Genomic DNA, 21,312 nt, shown 5'->3' on the forward strand with positions numbered 1-21,312 from the left:
ATACGGCAGAAAATAATAAATATTTGTGGAAATATTGACAGTACTGTGCTCGAAAATGTTCGGCTTGAAATATCGGATAGGCTGTTCATATGTCAAAAAGTTCAAGGCAACCATTTTGAGCCTCTTCTGAATTGACCTCAAGCTTATTACCTCATATTATGTAGGTAAATGTCAATGTATTCAGGCAATTATAAAAAGTTCCGTCATTTTGTAGTAGTTGAAGATATTGACATTATATTCTAGGGTTGTGGAGCATTTGTTAGGAGCTTCAAAAAGATGTCACAAGACTCCCATTTCTACTAATTTTCATTTCCCAGATGGCGCCCAGTCGCCATCTTGAAAGTTTCATCTGTCAATTTTACTTCAAAATAAAGTATTCATGCAAAAATTTCATTATCCCAACTTTCAAATTTTCGAGTTGACCCGTTCAAAAAATAAAAGGGGGGACATTAAAGAAATGCACTGTATACAGACACCCAGACATTGAATTTTTTCCAACACCAAACCGTTATTTTAACACCTCGACACGTGTTTCGATCACCTAGTGACCATCTTCAAGAGGAAGATTAAACTGTTTTATCGCTTGATGAACGAAACACTACAATACAAATACCCAGACAATGAATAAATATTCAGAATGATGAATGAACATTTTTTGTATGTTTCATAGAATTTACGAAATTGAGATTTGAATATTATCAGATTACTTTGAACAAACATCGAAATGTTTGCATATACACCAGAATGAATTAAACAAGCTATAATATGTATGGATGGTGCGTTTTTGTCAAGTATGAAGAAGGAAACTTGAAATTTCCTTTGAAATAATTTTGCTCAAAAAAAGTTCAATAAAAATTGAATCATAAGAAAGATCAACCCCAAAAGACGTATTTTCTATTCACTTTGAGTACTATCAGTATACAACTTGATTAATGATAAATTTGTTATATTAAATAAAAAAAAATATGATAATGTTTCATACTCTTTTTTGGGGTTTATAACCTCCGCAATCTGAAAAAATGAAAAGTAGATCAATAGAGAATCTGCTGAAGTGTAGTAAAGGGCACACTAAAAAGTTACTGCTTGAAATATACTACTGGAATTGGACTACACCTCAGCAGATTCTCTATTGATTTATCTTCTATTTTTTCAGATTGTAGAAGGTTATAAACCCAAAAAATGTATGGTGTTCAGAGTATCTGATTATGATATGTATTTTCTGTAAAGATTCAAAATAAATAATAATACACACGTATGCAGTAAAATAGTGGGATTTTTTTCAACCTTTCATTGCATTTTCAAGTTTTGACTATCCTACGAGTTTCAGAATAAATATTACTTATTAATTATTACGTTAACTCTTTATGTATGTGCTTCGAACAAATTTCAATCACTGTTTGATTTACATGAATGAACAGGTCAAAAATAACATTTCAAAATCGCTGAAAAAATCATCCTCCCAGGTATCTCAGAGGTGCGAACTCGTTTCCTATTTTTCATAAAAGAGAACTTTGCCTCTCCATTCACAGACGATTTTGGTAAAATTGGTGACACGTGTGAATAGTTGTATCTATTCGTGCCACGTGTGATGTATGCTGTGTGATGTCCGCTGTAAGTAGACTCACTGTGATTCAAAAGTGCACATAGATTAATTACAACGACGAGGAGTCACATCATCTGCTGCATAATTGCTCATGTCTAATCCATTTGGAGGAAATTTAGAGGAAATTAACTTGCCTCTGAATCTTTCCGTTAGAGAAATTATTTTACAATGAATTATTAAATTACGGATAAACTTATAGGTTGATAGAGACTGTGTGCATTTTCCATTTTCTCTGCAATTCGAACACGTCGGTTTTCCTGTACAATTTTTTCATTTTGTGAAGGAATCCAAGCATTATGACAAACTCATTTGGCCAGTTCTTTGTGGTATGGGAATTGACAAATCCCAGAAAGTATCGAAGGTTACTGATGAGTGTCCACTGTCCACATTGTTTGCACGTCATCGTGGATTTCAATTGACCAACGAAATTATCTGCAATTTTGTAGTTATTCCTTTATTTATTTTATTTCACACACTATTCTACAGGATGAACCCAATTACCCAATATATACTCAAATGTCTCAGCTATGACTCTGGTGCTTTTCCGCTGATTCTGACTTTTTAAGGAGACTGTATTCACTACTGTATCAGATGATTCTACGAATAACTTTTGCGAACACTTTGGTTAAAACACACATCTATTTTGAATATGATTTGAACTTTACTTGCTATTCGAATTTTTTTTTCAATTTTTCAAACTCTCTATTTCTCATTTGAAAAATGAATGGAATGTTAATTATACAGTATACTATGTATTAGGAATGTTGAAATGTTGAATGGTTTGCTCCGAACTATTGCAATATTTTGTTATCGAAATAAGAATGTATACTTATGGAGTTCATGTTGTATGGTCGTAGAAGCCCTTCTGAATCAATAAATTGAAGTTGTAACCGTGGCTACATCTATTATTTTTATATGATGAAGAAAATCAGTACCAAACCAAAAAATTGAGAGTAGTGTCTTGATTTTCAGAGTAGTGAAAAATTTTAAATTTTGCGTTCATATTGTAGAATTTGTTGAACTCAACATATCTGAATTTTAGGAAAGTACATTTGTTCCATTTGCAAAAAGTCCTACAAATCTAGAAGATGTTTGTACCACCACTCCCGATTTTATTGTGGTAAAGAAGCTTCCATACTGTCTCCACATTGTGATTACAAAAGTTATATCAAAGCCAATATGACACGTCATATTAAATCTCGCCATAATCTTAAATGAAGTACATTTACTTTTGAGAAAAAGAAATGTGACGAATAATAAATGTATAAAGGAGATTTATTTGTGTTATTTTCTCGAAATCTGTCTCAAGCAGGACTGTAGAATTATAATAATATACATAAAATAACAAAAGTGCATGAAGCTCAATTTTTTGCAGCAAATGTGTATGTTACTGAACAGTAATATTTTAACAAAATTTTGAATCTGAACCACACTTTAATCTAATTCCTGCTCAGACTAAAATCACTGTTTTAAAAAAAAAGTTGACCAGAAGCTTTGAGTCAACTCGAAACCGTTCTAGTCAAAGAAGAATCCATAGTTATTCAACTACGACTTCATGAGATCGAATATCGGATACCTCCACCCGAGCCCTTCCATATCGTCTAAGTTCGACAAGTCCATCATATACAGGTTTTGTTTTACGAATAGTCGCGTATGAACACGAGCGAAGATCGTGATATCATCTGACGCTTGACATCCTACCTGGGGGCTGGGTATTCTTTTAATACTTATTGTATGTATCGAATGCGCAGTAATTGGGTTATTGTTTAGATATTTCACTCGTGTGAAACTGTGGAATTAATATTTCGCAGTAGAAATTGGTAGTGAATATAAACAGGTCTCTCTAGGAAACAAGTGCACCAATATATGTGTATAAATGAAGTAATACTGACGAAAACACGTGGAAGCAATTGATGAATTGGGTTAGGTTTCTTGTTACACTTGTTAAAACGTTCGCCTGTCGCCGATGAAGTCATTGAGAAATATCGTTGTTATGCGCAGAGAAGCATTTGAAATATTCAAGGACATTTGTGAAATAGGTAAATTGTAATTCCATAAAAGGTGAGTCGTTTTCTGTTTAATGTAACGATTGACAAATAAAATTTTCAAATTCATGTCACTGAGCCAGTGGCATAGGCAATTTTTAATGAAAGGCTATATATTGATGAATAAAACAGCTGATTTATAGTAAATATATTTATTGTGACAGAAACGCAGCGGCCTGTTATTCTGGCAGTGACTCATATCGAGTGACGAGTCAATGTGAGGTGATTTGTTATTACATTTCACAAGTATCAAACGTATCAACGGAACGTACGGAAAAAATCCTACATATCGGAAGTCGACCGGTACCGGTACTAGAATAATACGATAGCGTACAACGAGAATTGAGGAAAAAATAGATTAGTTCAGGAAGTGATTTTGTTTTTTCGAGTGCATGAAGGGTTTGAGATTGTTGTTAAAATTCCATAGAGTGGATACGTACCCTTCTTCTGAAATTCTAAAGAAATACTGTATGAGTTACTTTCTCATACTTTTCAGTAACAGTGAGTCAAGGTCACATGTGAAAAAAAATTATCATTGTTACTTATAACTACAAGACATTTCAGATAGTCGAATTTTCAATACGTTTTTCATAAATTTCCTTTAGTAACCTAAAACATGTCTCTTCTTCCAACTGTAAAATAGTCAGTGAAATAATTTACATTTGAAAAAGTCAAAGTTCTATTTACAACTCAATGAAATATCTTGAGAAATTTTCTATAGTATCTAGACCCTTAAAGGTAGAGGTGTAACCTCTGACGTATAATTAGTATGAAATAAACACTTCTTACACAAACCAGAACTGTAACACTCTTTTCGACGCGATTCTAAGCAACCCACCTGGCGTCATGCGAACTATAGTGTATAGTCATTAGGTGTTTTTGAAAACTTTGTGAAATCCTGAGATTTCATAATAATACAAAAAAATGGTACCGTCGAAACGACTTGAAATAGATCATTCATTAAATTCATTTTTGAAACATATTATTGCTCACTTCATCATTCTTGAGGTGATTCTGAAAGGAATTAAAAAATTCCTCGTTCAGTAGGTGGACTATTTTGAAATTTGATTGTTCGCTTCAAGCTTGAAGCTAAAAATCATGTTTTTAAAACAATCTCATGCTCTGAAAAGAAGAAAATAAACTTCAAATTGAAACATAAAACAATACATAATTCATATGATATAAAATTTTGTCGCGCCATTTAACTATTTTATAAAAAATATAAAATTTTCTTCTTGGAATTGCTTGTATCCAGATCAAGTTACATACTATATTCCTATTTATCTGCACAGGTGCATTTCGCGACAAGATTTCATATCAATAACTTGTCTAAAACAATAAAATACTTTTTGAGTTTACCTATTATCTTTTTTTCAACATAAAAGCTTGTTTTCAAAACTAGTTTTTTAATAATGGTTTATTTTTCATTATTTTTTCAGTGTTCGAGCACTACCAAACTATTTCTAACCTTTGTGTTATAATTGGTTTGTCGGCCATATTCACGCCATGATTTTCTCCCCTTGAACCCCTCCATTTGATATCCATATCATGCCAATGCATAAAAATAACTAGTGTACCATTTTGGGTGGTTCGCCATATTGGATTTAGACTGACACTATTCAATTTTTCAAAAATTTTCAGCAGACCCTTTCATTGATGATGATGATGATGATGAAAATGCATATAAATGACTAGTCCGCCATCTTGAGCAGTCTGCTATTTTTTTATTTTTTCTAATTTTTGGCTGCTATTTCTACCACCAACCGATTTTGTAACATTTTCAAATCTTTAGGTGCTGCTAGCTCAATTGCAAACCTGGCAGGCCAAAGCAAAATTTGGCCTGCCGCTTGAACTTCTTTCTGATACAGGAAAAATCACTCTTGATGATCATCAAGTTGATCATCAACTTGATGATAGAATGAGCAGAAACCACTGATTAAAAATACCACCAGCAGTAGGTAACTTACCTACTGCTGGTGGTATAAAATTGGTCAGAAGTTCTCAATGTATTCATAGTTTGTGCCTGCGGTAGTCACCCAAATATTCAGTTCAACCGTGTAGCAAAAAATTTCTGAAAAAAGGAGACCTATATGACCCCATATTTACTGCATAGTGAAAATGTTCGAAAAATTAAGGATTTCGAGTTTTTCCTGCCAGCTTAACGATGCAGCTAGCAGAACCCACTGATTAGATGGGAAAAAAAAACAGAAAATAGTATTTCGAAAAAGAAGTCAGGAATTTTGCTTTTACTGTTCATTTTAGAGACCGTTATTTCAACACCTCGACACATGTATCGATCACCAAATGATCATCTTCAAGAGGAAGATCGAACGGTAAGAGAAAGAGAAGATAAGACACGTGTTTCCATCACCAAGTGATCATCTTCAAGGGGAAGATCAAACAGTTTGATCTCCTTTTGAAGATAAGAGGAAGATCAAACAGTTTGATCTTTCTCTTGAGGACGATCACTTGGTGATCGAAACATGTGTCGAGGTGTTAAAGTAACGATTTGGTGTTGCAAAAATTCCAGTAATAATAATTGTTGGATAGGTTAATGAAGGAATCTCCAAAAAGTGAAGTAATTTGAATAAGTTCTGCCAGCTTGATGCGAAGCTAGTAGAATCAACTTATTTATAAAAAATAACTCAATAAATTGGAAGAGGAGCCTAAATTTTTGCAAGTTTCCCCATATGTTTGCTAGTTTAACGTTGAATTAGTAGAAATCACGATATTTCTGTTGAATGAAGAAAAAACTATCGGACTATAAGTTCGTTATGACGTTTAGTTAGGTATGTTCAGACCCAGCCCACATGGTCGTAAACATCTGAACTGTAACACATTTTTCAATACGTGTTACACCAACAAAGTTGAAGTCGTCAAGAAATAAACTATACTGAATAGTATCGTAAAGTACAAAGTAGTAGTAAAGTTTTGGTGAATGGTAACAGTGTTTGTGTTTTAATAGAACATGTTATGTTATTTGAATGAAGTGCGGAGTGGAAATGGGGCTATTTCAAGAACAGCTGAAGTACAAACAAATTCAATCTTATAAAATACAACGGCATCAAATACTCAGTATGCACTTCAAGTTATTTACCAGTTGGTGGAGTGAACTATTCACTAGTGGTGTAGATGAAAAGAAACATTTACTTCTGTGTCGGTTCTTGAGTCGTGACGGGGAGATATGTACATCGAAGCTTTATTGAAAATGTGTCACAGTGAAATAGTCATGAAAATTACTGAAAAACACGCTGTCAATATTCTCTTGGAAACCAACATTTCTTAGGATATTGTGAATATGTGAATTCATTTGAAAGTACAAATGTCGTGAGGTTTTTGCTTGACATTCAAATGGTGTTTGATCTTCATCAAAATTTGATAACAACTGGTGTCGACCTCATGATTTATATAGATATATTATGAGTTCCGGAATAAATGAAAAATTTTTATTTGTACTGCATGGATAAAATATTATATATTTTTTCATTTTAATAATTTATTATTTTGTATTTTGATTATTATTGTTTTACCAATTATTGTAATTTTGATAAACAATGGACACTGACACTAACCTCCGGTGTCGAAAAGCTGGAGGATACATTTCACCTGGATTAGAATGGTTCTAATACCTAGCCTGAAAAGTCCGGGACCTAAGAAAGAAAAGGCGTTTTTTTTTGTTCAAAATTGACTTTATTCATCAACGTGATCTCCAACAAGAGCCACACAATCATTCCAGCGCCGCCACTTTTCTAGAACGATTTATATTTTGCCTCAAAATAGGCTCCAGTTTCAGCAATTACCTCTTCATTCGAGCGGTATTTCTTACCGGTGACCGAAGTCTGTGAACACCTAGTAGTCGCTGGGAGCCAAATCTGGCGAATATGGTGGTGGTGGAGCAATCCGAAGTTCTATTTTTCTTTGTCATATGCGGTCGTTTCTTTGCAATTTCGGCTTTCAAACGCTCTAATAACAGTATATAATATTTACTGTTGATCGTATTTCCCTTCTCAAGATAGTCGATGAATATTACACTGCGCACATCCCAAAATACCGATGTCATAACCCTAACAGCCGATTGTTGTGCTTTCGGGCACTTTGGACGAGATTCACCAGTTGCTCTCCACTCAGATGACGATCGTTTTCATTCCAGAGTGAAATGATGGATCCATGATTCATCCATTGTCACATATTGACGCAAATATTTCGGTTTGTCATGTTTAAACATGGCCAAACACTGCTCAGAGTCATCAAGACGTTCTTGTTTTTGGTCAACACTGAGCTCGCGCAGCGTCCAATTTGAACAGAGCTTTCTCATAGTCAAATGCGCCTGTATTGAAAAACCAACACGTTCTTTTGATATCTTTACAATGTCAGCCAACTCAGGCAACTTCGCTTTTCGATTCGTGTTAGGAATCACACGTTAAAAGGTAAGACCTCGTTAATCCTTAGGTCGCAGAAGTTTCTCAACTCCTGAGAGTTGTTGTTCGAATGAGGGCGACAGCTGATTAACGGAAGAACAGATTTTTAAACAGATAATTCAAAACTTATTCAAGTAACAGCTATTTTTTCAGAGTTGTGGTTTACATTCTTAAAATAGTCAATAGTTGTTATTTAAGCACATTAATATCGAAAATTTGAAAGAATGTTTCAAAGATTAAAGTTGAAATTGTGTATCACACTTTCACGATCTGTTAGGAATTATCACATTTGTTCTTAATTTCTTTTCAAATTTTTGGAATATTTCAAAGTTTTTTTACTACTTGAAACATTTTCAACAAGTTAAGGAAACTTCAAGAAACAATATGATGAAACAAAATCTCCCGCCTGGTCTGTCTACCTGAACGCGATGAACTCAAATACTAACGAACGAATTTTCATCTGATTTTCACCAATGAACGTGTGATTCAAGAGGATAGCCGGAATTGTCATCGAAAACAATGCTCATTTCCTTTAATATATGATGTAACAATTAAATATATATAGTACTTCTTTTAAAGGCCTACAGAAAAGTCTACGATGGTCTATCTATCTATTAAGGATAGCTTACTGGACCCATTCTGATCTTCAATAAAATGGTCAAATATAATGGTAATTGAGAACGCATTCAGACGAATACTATTTTATTCCTTAACAAATTACAACGTTAGTTACCAAAAGCATTACATTATCTATTATTATTATCAATCATTATTTCCCTTCAAACCATACTGAGTATTTGAATTGATGTCTCATGAGTTATCGCAGAATTGAAACTATCATGCGACTTAATAAATTCAGGCGGCCTCACACACCGTTGCGACACGTGTAATGAAAATAGGTTATAAGTAATTGCTACCTATGTTTTTTTTTTGTTTAACGTAGTGAATTACTTTGGAAGTAAAGGTGAAATAAATTAGAGTTCAGGAATATTTTACATTACTATACAAAAAAATACAATGAATACTATGAAACAAAATCTCCATCCAGTTGGCATTCTTTTCATTTTTGTTGACGTCACTGAAATGAATAGTTCCACTTTCTTACATTTGGCAACAATCTGATTGTATATTATTTTCAGTTTCACCAGAAGTCGACCCTCTTGAAATCGATACCAACAGAAAGAAAAATAAATTCAAATGTCTCTGTGGGAAGATATATAAACAGAAACAATCACTAGCCAATCACCGGAATTTCAATTGTGGAATACAAAAAACACAGATTTGTTCTTGTTGTGGTGTTGCTTTCGTAGCCAAACAGCAACTTGTCAACCACTTGAGAAAATGTACTAAGAAAAAAGGAAACAAATGAAGTATACGAGTATAAGTTGTAAATGAAAATCACGATGCACACTAAGTTAAGTTTATTGAAGAATTGCTGTTTCGTTAACAAATTTTCAATATTATTGAATCAATAAATATAAAATAAACTATTTGTTATTTTTCCCTTGTCATAACTGCATCCTTTATATGTCAATTCAACGTCATCAGAACCATACTCCTGCAAAAAACATCCTGTGCTCCCATACATCAGAACTGCGAAACTCTTCTCGACATGCATTTCACCAAGTTGGTGTCATCATCAGACAACAGACTTTCAGACATGCATCATTGATTTTTGAGTAAAAGTTCCAGACCAGTGAAAGCATTCACAAGTCTAGCGTCGTGTACCAGTCTCAACATTATCCGGTCAATTAAAACATCCAAGGGTACAAAAATTCACAACCAGCTCAAAGTTAGTAGGATTGCTCAAAACACAATCACCATCACCAAAATTGTAGATCAGATAATTGTCTGTTAAAACAGCCACCGTTTCTGAGATATAACGATTCAAAAAGTTGAAAGAGTTGTTATCAGCTATAATATCCCAAGGACATTGATAACTAACGAAATAATTTTATCACAGTTTTCGAAAGCACGTTATTTGGTAACATCCCGACGCCGAAGGCGGAGGGATGTTACCTAAAATAACGTGCTTGAGGAAGTTGTGATAAAATTATGAGTTATTTATCAATGTTCGAGGGATATTCGGTGAGAAAATTTTTTGCAATTGGAACAAAATTATTTATTGAACACACAGTTATTAAAAGAATAATTCGTATAATGATATTCCGTTGATCTTGCTGTATTTGCCTCGGTTACTGCATAGGTGTTTCCACGCATACTATTGATTATTTGGTTATGATGTTCCTGATCAATATTCAAATAAGGTTTTATGGAATTTCCATTATTGTGCCCAGTAATTTTCAACAATTGCTGTTCTTGAACTCCACTCTTAGCTAGTTGACTGACTGCAGTTGCTCTATTAGAGTGATTGGTTATTTTCCTCTGTTTTGTATCCAAGCCAATTGCTTCAGCAGAAGATTTCGTCCATCCGTTGATTATATTTCTACCCAGAGGCATATTGTCATACCAGTTATCGCTTCCTGTCTTCCAGTGACGATTTGGCCTTAAAAATAGTCTATTTGTCTTGATATTTGTGCCTCGTTTTGATAATAATTTAATGAATAATCTGACAGGACAAGCATTGTTATCACTATTTTGAACTAACCATTTGCTAGAGGCGCAGTTCTTTGAACCCCCTTGGCAGGTTTTACTGAAAATTGGATTATATTCTATCCTATTAGTTGGAGATCCATTGTTGTCCTTCTCGATATGAAAATAATCAACTAAGCAAGCAGCACCTTCACCACCTCTCCAAGCCAATTCCACCGCTGCTATGTGATAAAATTTGCGTAGGAGTCCTATAGGGGTATTTTCATCCCAAAAGTTTATAATTTTACTCATTTCATTTGAAGTTAATGGTACTGAGCTTGTTTTGCGTTTAGTGGGATCTGTTTGTAAATTTCTTCGTGCTGCGTCGCGTGCATTCCGCGCTTGTTTGAATGCAACACTTTTAAAGGGGTCTAGCATGATATTATACTCCTTGTAATACTTTTCTTGTAATAATTTGCTTGTTATATTCCATACGGTTTTAACAGTAGCCTTCTTAAACTCTGTGCTATCCTTTTTTCTCATATTAATCGCCCAATCCTTGAGTATTAATGCAAGCTCTTCGAGAGTACGATTTCCATCCAATTCATATTTTCTGGCGTCACAAAACTCCATAAATATTTTCCTAGTGTATTTTTTACTATTGACAGTATTTTTTGGTGTATTTTCTTCAATGATTTTGTCAATTGCCGCATCATTTTGAACACCAAAGCGTGGAAGTGACATTTTCGAAATAAATTGAATTACTGAAATGTCAAACAACTTTATTGTGTTGGTTGCTTAGCAATGTCATGACATAAGTGATTACTACCCGTGAAAACTATCCATGGGTAGTTATCAGCTATAATATCCCAAGGACATTGATAACTAACGAAATAATTTTATCACAGTTTTCGAAAGCACGTTATTTGGTAACATCCCGACGCCGAAGGCGGAGGGATGTTACCTAAAATAACGTGCTTGAGGAAGTTGTGATAAAATTATGAGTTATTTATCAATGTTCGAGGGATATTCGGTGAGAAAATTTTTTGCAGTTCGAACAAAATTATTTATTGAACACACAGTTATTAAAAGAACAATTCGTATAATGATATTCCGTTGATCTTGCTGAATTTTCCAAGTGTATTTTTTACTATTGAAAGTATTTTTTGGTGTATTTTCTTCAATGATTTTGTCAATTGCCGCATCATTTTGAACACCAAAGCGAGGAAGTGACATTTTCGAAATAAATTGAATTACTGAAATGTCAAACAACTTTATTGTGTTGGTTGCTTAGCAATGTCATGACATAAGTGATAACTACCCGTGAAAACTATCCATGGGTAGTTATCAGTGTAATGATGGTTTCATTGGTTATTTCGACACACATGACTAGAAATAGACAAATTTGATAGGATAATTTTTTTGGCAAAAAATTTTCAGTGTAATGATGGTTTCATTGGTTATTTCGACACACATGACTAGAAATAGACAAATTTGATAGGATAATTTTTTTGGCAAAAAATTTTCGTCATAATATGCATGCACATGTTTCCAGGCCATCTTGCAGGTAGTTTACTTTGCGCGATTCTTCAACGTGGTTTTCCTGGTAGACCTATTCCACGAATCTATTGTGATTCAGTTTAAAATTTGAAATTATTGAGTAATAAAAGATATTGGCAAGGGTTAGAAGTGACGAAAGCGGTGTGAATTAAAATAAATGGGAAATTTGGAAATTCAATCACCTGATCCATAATTCTCTAAGACTTCTGCTTCCTTTTCTTCTCCTTCTTCTTCTCCTTCTTGTTCTTCTCCAACCTGGGTGCGAGTAAATGGCCTCAATAGTGATACATCGCATGTCTCCTCGTTGGTATCAAATGAATTCTCAACTGTTGGTAATTCAACATTGGAGCACGACCGGCCTTGACAATTCGTGCATGCTAGAAAATAAAACAGTCCAATTTTTCTGCAACCACATTTAGCACTATATCCCTTTTAACAGTTGCAAAAAATTGTGTTTAGCAGTTTTTTCGGCGCAGGTGGGAGTGAAGTTTGAACTAGTTCTAAATATTTTGTAGACCATCTTCAACCCTTGTCTTTTGGGTCTAGCTGACAACCAATCCAAACTTGAACTTGGTAAAATGTTTATTGTGAAGGTATTGATGAACAGTCGCTGAGGGTGAAGGAAGATAAGTTGATTGCGCTTGTTTTTTATTTCGAGTAATTTTCACAAATCATGCATATCAAAACTTGTCTAAATACGTTGTGTTTCTAGGAGCTCCATACATTAAGAGAAGGAAGCGAATTATGTTGGTGATACCTTATTGTGAAGTAGAATTACTCTTTCTGAAAACTTCAGCACATTGAACTAAATCTTGTTTTTCAAACATTTTAAAAACTGTTGTTTAACCTCTCGTGGAAAATGCAGATGTAATAAAAATTGTACATAATTTTAACACTTTGCAAAACTTTTCGATGAATATATTTCCGATTGATATTGAGCTTTTTCAGGTTGAAAAAATAGTTTTTTCGATTGGAATTCAAGGAGTGAATAATACGAGTGGGTCTACATAATCACCTACAACAGTTGCATTTGTTAAATAGAGTTGCCCTATTGCTGTTTCACTTATCATTACATCATTATTACCTTCGACCTTTGATTTTGGCATGACATGCCAATAATTTTATTTTATTTTTTTATTCCAACAATGGATATAAAAAAATCGATTTTAAACAATTAAAAATTGAAACTTAAAAAAACTTTTTTTTAATTATAATTATCTCTAGACAACAAAATAGCAGAAAAAATTTTCAAAAATAGTGAATGTCTCTATTTGTTTGAAACAATTTAATGAACAAATTACGTAAAAAATTCATACCCTACGTTAATAACTGCCATTGTTCAATGTGAAAACAGAAATAGCTGAATATCAATTAAAAAAAAAAAATATCCACAATTTTTAGATATTTCATGAACTTTTATCGCAGGATCGTATGAATTATATATATCAAAACCACGAAGTTAAAAATTCATAGACCAATTATTTATACCCTTTATCCCATTATTTATGCCAACGGATATTGGGAAAAAAATTCGTTAGTTAACAATTGAGTTACTTTTGGAAAAATGGTGATGAAACTTTTTTTCTACGGGACTCGATTCATTCAAGTGTTAAGAAGATACTAGAATTTTTTCATATTTCAAAATGACATTTTATATTATAAAAAAATTATTTCTTTTGATGAACTCTCTTTAGCGGCAGCGCGCGCATGCCGTAACAGCCGCGCGGAACCCTATTTTCAAAGTCAAATTAAAATTATAAATAATGGAGATAGAGTTTCGGGAGTCGGGACTCTTTCATCGGAAATTTCTTCCTCTCTGATCAGCTTTTTTCAAAATGGTTCAGATATTAATATTTTTTGAGTTATAAACGAAAAATTGAATACCATTTTTTTTTAATTTTATTTTGTTAATAACAATTGCAATTTTCTACCTGCACCAAAATCCTTCAAAAACATTTTTCTAGAGGTGATTCTGAATCGAATGAGCTATCGCTCATATGTTTAGGACCTTTATCTCTATTTTTCATGTTTTCGAACTTGTTGATTAGACTATATAACATCGAAACCAAAGTCCAGTCGTTCCAATCGAAGAGCCCAGGGGAACCAAGACCAAAAAAAGCACGCAAAGTTCGATCAAATGTAAAGGATTAGCTCACTGTTTTCTTCAATTACCGTGTCGTAGTACATCAGGAGTTTTTGCCACGGTTAAGAAGGAGTATTATCTTGAAGTTATCAGCCGCTTGCGAGAAGTAATACGAAGAAAAAGTTCGGTATTGTGGAAAAATAATTCATGCCTTATTTCATCACGATAATGCACCTGCTCACTCGTCATAGAGTGATATTTTTTGATGAAAATTAAAATTCACCTTATTTTTTGAACATATCTCATATAAATTACATTCACCAGTAAAACGATGCAAAATGTTTTCATGAAATATTATTTATTTTTCAATTCATTTTCTTTGGAGTAGGTGAGTTGTAATCTACGAATTTTTCATCGATAATCAGACTGAAAACTAAATGAATTAGAAATTAGCTGCAACCCACTTCCTGCTTTAGAGTAAAACTCCTGATGGAATGACGTTTTTATATATTTCTCATATCTTTGTAAAATAACCTTTATATTGAAAACGTCATATACTTTTCAATGTCTTTCATTTCAGGATATCATATATGTATCGCATGCAAGAAGGGATATAAACACAAGCAATCTCTCAACAACCATAAGAAGTTTGAATGTGGGAAAGACCCTTTTTTTGAATGCAATTATTGTTCATATCGTGGTTCGAGGAAAGGCACTCTACAAGCACATTTGAAGGCGAAACACAATGTGATTCTCTGAGTACTAATATTTTACATTCTATAGTCTTGTATTCATTTTTTTTGTTCAACTCATACTGCCGAGTATTAGGTGACCTGAAAAGTTCGTAGGCTAACACACAGATGGAGCGACTAGTGTTAAATCCATATGATTTTCAGTTTACCCTAACCTTCAAAAGTAACGTGTACAAATTTCACAGCTACCGGACTATCAGTTTTGTGAAATAGAAGATTTTGAGTGAAGCAAGTTTTGTTAGTTTGAAAAAAATGGATAATTTTGAGTGTTAATAAAGCATTGTTTTTTGGCGACAAAAATACTGTTGCTAAAGCTTGGCTTGATGAACATTATTCGGAATTTGCACCAGGAAAACCAACCGTTGAGAAATGGTTGGACAAGTTTAAACAAAGTGAAATGAGCACGGAGGACCGATGTACGCAGTGGACGACCCAAAGAAGCTGTTACCGATGAAAACATAAAAAATGGCCACAAAATAATTCTGGATGACCACAAAGAGAAGTTGATCGAGATAACTGAGGCTCTAAATATATCAAAGGAACGTGTTGGACATATCGTGCATGAATATTTGGGTATGCGAAAGCTCTATTCAAAGATCTATTCAAAGATCTATTCAAAGCTCTATTCCAGATCTGATCTTACCGACTTTTTCCTGTTATCAGACCTCAAAAGAATGCTCTCTGGAAAAAAACGGCGCCGATGAATTATCGAAAATGAGGCCTATTTTGAGGATAAAGACAAATTGTACTATAAAAATAGTATCGAAAAAACGTATGATCGCTATAATCGTTATATCGCCCTTGAAGGCAACTATATTGAATAATAAAATCCCGGCGTTCCTTCTCTGTTTGAAAATTGATGATGAAATAAAGTACCCACATACACATCCCAACCAGCAAAATTGTTTTATAATTTCATGGTGCTGCAACAGTTTCATTTTGTTATTATTTTATAATAACTACCAAAATGCTAATTGATTATATTAGACAAGCCTTGAACATTATTCAGTTGCAAGCAATAGAAGTGTTTTATAAATATGTCATAGAAACGTTCATAAAATTAAATTAAAAATCCGTTATAAAATAGTCACGAATTTATCTCAGAAACATTTTTAGAATTAACTTATAAAACATATTTTCCTATAAAAGTAAATTATTTTGTAGTAGTTTTATAACACTTTTCTGTGAGGTTTTTATGCTCTTTATAAAACTATTTCAAGATTATTTTATAACTGCTTTAATGAACTTATTTCGTTGGAATGCTTCCAAACACAATTTCGTTTTCATTACCATATTGTCACTTTATTCATAATTTCCCAACTATTTCATAGTATGATATATTGACTACAATTCCAGAACAATAAAATAACTGTTATAAAATCAAATTGTTTTCGCTAATATATATTTGCTGTCGCCAAGAATAAAATGCAGCATTTAAGAAGAACCAGCTGACATTGAATTTAGAGGTCGTGTTATGAAATATAATTTGTCAGTTTTATTTGACTAGCGTCCCAATAAATATATACCTAATAACGTCGTATAATATTGGTGATTGGAAAAAAAATAAGAAAAGTGGTTCGTTTTAGACGAAGGACCACCTACCCTAGTGCTTCGATTTTGTTTTTGCTAAAAACAGGAAAAGGTTAATAATGATTAAAATCCGTCGATTTGAGTGGAGCACCACGTTTATATACAGTCAAATCACTAGCTCAAAACTCCTTTAAAATTCAGTTTTTACAATCGATGGAAGAAACTTCTCAGCCAAAACATCCCGACAGATAATATTTATCCAAATAATACGTGAGAAATTCTCTATTCATTTTTATAAAAATCTATAGCTTTAAAAGTAGTCCGACTCTGTCGCAATACCATCACTTCTAGAACTGAGTGTTTGTTAACAGTTTTATAAGGGTAACATATAAGCTAAAATACGTTAAAACTCTTGCTATTGATACCAAATTATTTTATAGAACGACGCCATTTTAAAATGATAGCAATTCAGAATACTGACATTAGATGAATTGAAAATATGAAATACTGCACATATACATAGTCCATAGATATTATGAGTTTATATTATTTAGAACAGAGTTAATTTGCGCCTTGAAAATTAATACGTCGACAGAGTGAATTTTTGTATAAGTTATAATTTTTTCAATAAATGAGTGGCGCGCTTAAATTTTACTAATAATAGGCTATACATTGTCAATAAAATTTTATTTGCAGTAAAAACATCAATCTTCGAAACACAAACAATGTCTTCAACAGTTTTATAAGTACAAAAGTGAAATTATTAAAATGGCCTCAACGGTTCTATTCGTTAGTTTTTAGTTGGTGATACATCTATTATATTTTCCTAGTGTCCAATACAGAATTACTTCTTGCACCTTTAAGAAAACATTTTCACACTTTTTTATTTTATCGTTATCGTTTGAGGCTGCATTATATTTTATAAAGCTCACTTGGAATTACTAAAAAACTGTTATAAAATTGTATTTCGATTATTTTATAATATTCTTCACCAATAGTGTTAGAAAAATTTTATAGTTACTGCCGAAATGTTTATAAAACTGTTTTGTATGTTTGTGAAACTCCTTATAAAATATTAATAAAGACTATAATGTTTCATAAAATGGTGCCAATTTTCTATTTATAGCTGTTTTATAAACACATTGAAAACATTTCTGGGAGAAATACAGTTTTATAATTTGTTTCTCCAAAACCTTTTCACAACCATTATAAAATATAAAATTGCTAGTTGGGTGAACTGTGTCTTGTTGTGTTGTGTTGTTGTGACCTTTTCCTGTTCTTTATATTATGTCTTTTGCTCTGTTCTCAAGATGAGAAAAAATTAAGTTATCCAATTGGTGTACCTCAACCAAATGAAGTTGAAATTATATGGAAATGCCAACATAGGTCCTTATTTCTTCGTGTGATTAATTCTCCTCATTTCAACAAGTGTCATACCCATATTATCTATTATTTTTCTATTTTAGTGCAGTACTACAGAAGTGACGATTTTTTCTTTTGTAAAAGATGCGATAAAAAGTACAAAACCAGAAGCAGTGTTGGGAAGCACATCAATTATGAATGCAATAAAGAACCGATATTCAAGTGTGAAATATGTTCCAGGCGTTTCAAACAGAAAACTAATTTGAAAGCACATTTAGGTGCGCTCCACGCTATTTTTGGAACTATATAACATACACTTCATTTTCTTTACAATTGAATAAATTGAAACGAAATTGTGAATTTCAAGTATACACTCTCTTCTTCCCTTGAATCCAGTGAGACTTTATTGATAGAAATTAAAGTTACTTCACCTTCTGTTTCAAATACGTCTTCCAGCCGGTGGGTTAAGCTACCTATCGGGCGCGTCACCAGGTGGCGGATAGGGAAACGGCCAGGGAACTGGGGGCCCTGTCCGGGAAGCCAATGCGGCCTCACGGACTTCGTTGCCGGACTCCTGGTCAGTGGCAGAAATAAGTATGGTGAGGGACACTGAAACTCCCCAAAAGCCTTGGAATCGTGTCGACATCGACAGCTGAATGGTGTCAGGGTGATATGCAGTTACAAACGATCCCCTTAGGGACCCAGGTGAAACCTCGTTGTAATTAGCCTTCCTTTGGTAATGTGGGGCTCTGTTACAGGTGACCAACTTTTTCCTGATACTCGTGGAAACACACATAAATGAAAGAAACGCAAAAACAGACATAATAAAAACAAAAACCAATTCCGAGGCTGGACAGAAGTGTTCACCCCAATCTACTACTCGAAATGAGGCTGGACACACAGCTGGACTCACAGATCACCTCGTGATGTAATACACACCTTCCACGTTCCAAAACCTTCGCGGAGGCCGCCGTGGGACACTTTAAGGTTGTCAAAGAGAGTGTGTGTTCGGCGAGTCTTGGCCTACACCTGCCGGTATAAAGGGGATGTCTCCTAGTGACATGTCTACCTTCCTGGAAAGGACAGGATGGACGATGACCTAGATGGGCCTACACTTACCCTCCCTACTCTACAGATGCAGATACAGATACGTCTTCCAGCTTTCCACATTTGACTTCTCACAAATCAAGTACTTCAAAAGAAAATATTTAGCAATACTATGAGAGCACATAGCATGATAAAGTCACGAGTCCGTTGATGAATGGTTTTATCTATTACTGGTTGCTCGATTGGTATTGCTCAAAACAAACCAAGTTCCAAGCTAAAAAATAGTCATTTATCAGAAAAAATGTTCAGGTCGAGTGGTATTCGTGAAGAATATTTCCTGTAATGTTATCAGCTGAATGCATCTATATAAGAACAAAATATTAATTTTGAAAATAAATAAATGAGATTACCTGAATAACGAGAAATTTCTGCAAGAACATCTGAGACTGCTATATTCGAACATAGGAACAGAGAACATGAAGTCGTCTTTGTCAGAGAGCACTAAATATGACCAGCGCCCAGGTCGCCCTGTCACTGTTTCAACTCCGGAAACAGTGACCAAACTCAACCAAATTGTACTTGTAGTTCGTCGAATGAGCATCCGGATGATTGCCGAGGCTGTAAATGCCGATAAAGATACGGTTAGAAAAATATTACAAGAGTAATTACACATGACAAAAGTCCGTTCAAAGTGGGTGCCAAAAAACCTGATTTCTAACGGAAAGCTCTTGTGTCAACAAGTATGCTCAGATTGCCTTAAAATATAAGGAGAAGATCCAGGACTAATTGAAAACATTATTACTTGCGACGAAATGTAGTTGCCGGACTCCTGGTCAGTGGCAGAAATAAGTATGGTGTTTCAACATACGATGTAGAAACAAAGCGGCAATCAATGCTTTGGAAGACGCCTGAATCGTCCAGAATCAAAAACGCAAGGATGTCCAAATCAAATGTTGGCAATGTTGATCGTTTTTTTCGACATTAATGGTATCGTGTTGACTGAATGGGTTCCAGAGGGTCAGACTGTCAATCAAACTTACTATTTGTCATTTTTGGCAACCCTGCGAGAACGAGTCCGTAAGAAATGGTCCGAGTTGTGTAAGAACAACTCGTGGATTCTGCACCAGGACAACGCACCTGCCCATAACGTGCTATCTGTGAAGCGGTATTTGACCGATAAACGCACTCCAGTGATCGAACAACCGCCGTACTCGCCAGATTTGGCACCGTGCGACTTTTTTTGTTTCCGGAGATAAATTCCGAAATTCCGAATACCCGATTGCCAACCTGAAATTCGTTTATACATATATATTATCCTTAATGGCAACACCTCAGATACTATTCATGAACGCAATTTATGAAATATTTAAGAAAAGAATGCTCCGATTCGGAGTTTTGAGAATATTGATAAACTTGTTCACCATCATCCTTCAAAAATATTTCAAACTATCCTCACAGATTTGTAGCTACTTAGTTATGAGTTAGCCAGTGAATGTATTCTATTTTGATTGTCTTATGTGGAAATTAAATTAAGTATCAATTAACTGAAGTTCATTTTCCAGATGCTGTTTCCTGCCAAAAATGTGGAAAAATATATAGAAATCCGGTGTCACTTTACTATCATAAATTGAGGTATTGCGGAAAGATCGCTTCAAATACATGCCCTTACGATAATTGCACCTACAAAACTCATTTACCTTCAAATTTGAAACGGCATTGTGCGAAGAAACACAACTTATATTATGAAACGAAATCAAAAAAAAGGAATGATGGAATAATTTTTCAAACTTATGATAGATAAGAATAAATAGTTTCTCAATGTTTTTTATAATTATTCCACTGAAATATCTGGACACATAAAACGTTACCTTCATTCAACATCGATTATTTCCGGCCAACAAATTTACTAACTTGCAAAAATGTATCTACTGAAATCATTTCCCCACTCTTGGCGTGTTTCGCTAAGTTACTAACAGAAGGTAACAGTTACTTTGTTTTGGTGTGGGAAAAGAGTTTTCACTTTGGATGATTTCATCAAAATAATTAATGTTAATTGAAACTTTCTCATCAAGTGTTCAAAATAAAGCATTATCGAACAAGATCGCTCAGAAAAAGGCAAAAATTATTCAGGCAAGTTAGTCTTCATCAGCAGGGTATAGCTGCGTGAAAGTTGGGCTACAACTGATGACATAAAAAAACATAAAGTCGATTACTCGCAAATAGTGTCCATATGTTTTCTCTGAGTGTTATGCCCAATAAAAGTCTGTCTTGGATTTATATAAAAACGCTCGATATCCTTAATGTTTGTTTGATTTTCTGAACCTGGATGTCACGCAGGTATCAGATACATCTATCTCCAGTAAAGTTAGTAGTTTCCTTG

The 21,312-nt window shown here is 33.9% G+C and overlaps 2 long non-coding RNA genes across 2 annotated transcripts in view; both read left to right on the forward strand.

Annotated features, from left to right (window-relative positions):
- LOC141481272 (uncharacterized) overlaps positions 1-21,312 on the forward strand; it is a 106,729-nt gene that overhangs the window by 568 nt on the left and 84,849 nt on the right. The gene's annotated exons all lie outside the window — the stretch shown is intronic.
- LOC141481271 (uncharacterized) lies at positions 1,715-20,753 on the forward strand. The gene is made up of 3 exons (XR_012464849.1): positions 1,715-3,664; positions 9,206-9,858; positions 20,495-20,753. It is a non-coding gene; the product is annotated as an uncharacterized lncRNA (long non-coding RNA).

This window comes from Leptinotarsa decemlineata, unplaced genomic scaffold, assembly GCF_025532065.1.
Source record: "Leptinotarsa decemlineata unplaced genomic scaffold, Ldec_3_MD MMD2_tig00000133_RagTag_RagTag, whole genome shotgun sequence".
Lineage (NCBI taxonomy): Eukaryota > Metazoa > Arthropoda > Insecta > Coleoptera > Chrysomelidae > Leptinotarsa > Leptinotarsa decemlineata.